Genomic DNA, 2,616 nt, shown 5'->3' with positions numbered 1-2,616 from the left:
ATGATCACAATTTCGTGCACTAAGTTTTTGGCACCGTTGCCGGGGATTGTTCGAGTTTGGACAACTGACGGTTCATCTTATTGCTTAGATTAGGTACTTTTATTTTTATTTTTCAGAATTTTTAAGAATGAATTCTAGAGTTTCAAGGTGATGTTCTTATCATCACAAAAGCTGATTGATTCTCATCAATTTAGCTGCTGAATCTAATGTCCTGCTGAAGCTTGGCTAGCCATGTCTAATATTTTTAGACTGAAGCTTTAGACTAATATTGCATGATTCCTGGAATTCTTATTAAAAATTTTCAACCCCTTTATTTTGTTTTCCATATGATTTTCGAAAAATCACAAAAAAATTTATAAAACCATTAAAAAATCAAAAATATTTTATGTTTCTTGTTTGAGTCTAGTATCAACTTTTAAGTTTGGTATCAATTGCATGTCTTTATTCTTCTTGCATTTTTTGAATATATGCATTATGCTCTTCATTGATCTTCAAGTTGTTCTTGATGATTTCAGTGCTCTGATCTTTGATTTCTCTTATTCTGTGTCTTTTGTTGTTTCTTACATGCATTTTCAAATTGTTATAGTCCTTAGTATACAAACTTCTAAGTTTGGTGTCTTGCATGCATTGTTTATTTGATCTTAGTTGCATTTCTATTGTTTCTCATTATTAAAAATTCAAAAAAAATTTCAAAATTGTGTCTTTTCAAGTCAATAACACAGAAAATTGAAGATTCAGAACATTCAGCAGAGGAATTACACAGAAAAAGCTGGGCGTTCAAAACGCCCAGTGAAGAAGGAAAACTGGCGTTTAAACGCCAGCCAGGGTACCTGGCTGGGCGTTTAACGCCCAAAAAGATAGCATTTTGGGTGTTAAACGCCAGAATGGATGCCATTCTGGGCGTTTAATGCCAGGATGACATAAGAGGGAAGATTTTGTTTTTAATTCAAATTTTTTTTCAAGTTTTCATAATTCTTCAAAATCAAATCTTTTTCAAATCATATCTTTTCAAAATCAATTTCTTTTCAATTTTTTTATTTATTACTATTTTCAAAAATCCTTGCTACAATTAATAATTTAATTCAAAATTTTCTAGTTGTTACTTGCCTATTAAGAAAGGATCAAAAGTTTTAATTCTAGAATCATATCTTCTAATTTCTTGTTAGTCAAGTAATCAACTTTAATTTTAAAACATTCTCTTTTTAATTTGATTTTCAATCATATCTTTTCAATCATATCTTTTCAATCACATCTTTTTCAAAATTAAGTTTCAATCATATCTTTTTTATTTCTAATTTCAAAATCTTTTTCAAAAATCACTTAATTTCTTTCCCAATCTTAATTTTCGAAAAACCTTTACCAAATTTTTAAAATTTCTTTTAATTATTTCAAAATCTTTTACTTTAATTTCGAAAATCCTTCCCCTCTTCTCACATCCTTCTATTTAAGGACTAACACTCCTCTACTATCAACAATTCGAACTCTATCCCTCTTGATAAGTTCAAATCCTTCTCTTTCTACCTCTTCCTTCTATTTTTCTTTTCCTCTGACACCTCAAGGAATCTCTATACTGTGACATAGAGGATTCCATACTTTCTTCTTCTCTCTTTCATATGAGCAGGAGTAAGGACAAAAGTATTCTTGTTGAGGCTGATCCTGAACCTGAAAGGACCTTGAAGCGAAAGCTAAGAAAAGCTAAAGTAAAACTCTCTGTAGAGGACCTAACAGAGCTTTTCAAACAAGAAGAAGCCATGGCAGCCAAAAACAACAACAATGCCAACAATGCAAGGAAGGTGCTTGGTGACTTTACTGCACCTACTCCTGACTTCTATGGAAGAAGCATCTCAATCCCTGCCATTGGAGCAAACAACTTTGAGCTTAAGCCTCAATTAGTTTCTCTAATGCAACAGAATTGCAAGTTTCATGGACTTCCATTGGAAGATCCTCATCAGTTCTTAGCTGAATTCTTGCAAATCTGTGACACTGTCAAGACTAATGGGGTTGATCCCGAGGTCTACAAGCTTATGCTTTTTCCCTTTGTTGTAAGAGACAGAGCTAGGACATGGTTGGACTCACAACCTAAAGAAATCCTGAACTCTTGGGAAAAGCTAGTTAATGCCTTCTTGGCAAAGTTCTTTCCACCTCAAAAATTGAGTAAGCTTAGAGTGGAAGTCCAAACCTTCAGACAGAAGGAAGGTGAATCCCTCTATGAAACTTGGGAAAGATACAAGCAATTAATCAGAAGGTGTCCTTCTGATATGCTTTCAGAATGGAGCATCATAGGTATCTTCTATGATGGTCTGTCTGAACTGTCCAAGATGTCATTGGACAACTCTGCTGGAGGATCTCTTCATCTGAAGAAGATGCCTGCAGAAGCTCAGGAACTCATTGAAATGGTTGCAAATAACCAATTCATGTACACTTCTGAAAGGAACCTTGTGAATAATGGGACAAGTCAGAAGAAAGGAGTTCTTGAAATTGATACGCTGAATGCCATATTGGCTCAGAACAAAATATTGACTCAGCAAGTCAATATGATTTCTCAGAGTCTGTCTGGAATACAAGCTGCATCAGTCAGTACTAAGGAAGCTTCCTCTGAAGAAGAAGCTTATGACC

At 34.0% G+C, this 2,616-nt stretch overlaps 1 non-coding gene across 1 annotated transcript; it reads right to left on the bottom strand.

The window, feature by feature from the left end:
* Window positions 1-2,156: 2,156 nt before the first annotated feature.
* Window positions 2,157-2,264, bottom strand: LOC112725154 (small nucleolar RNA R71). The gene has a single exon (XR_003164278.1). It is a non-coding gene; the product is annotated as a small nucleolar RNA R71 (small nucleolar RNA).
* Window positions 2,265-2,616: the final 352 nt, after the last annotated feature.

Source organism: Arachis hypogaea, chromosome 11, assembly GCF_003086295.3.
Source record: "Arachis hypogaea cultivar Tifrunner chromosome 11, arahy.Tifrunner.gnm2.J5K5, whole genome shotgun sequence".
Classification (NCBI taxonomy): domain Eukaryota; kingdom Viridiplantae; phylum Streptophyta; class Magnoliopsida; order Fabales; family Fabaceae; genus Arachis; species Arachis hypogaea.
The sequence above is the reverse complement of the archived record's forward strand: the minus strand, read 5'-3'. Positions and strand labels throughout refer to the sequence as shown.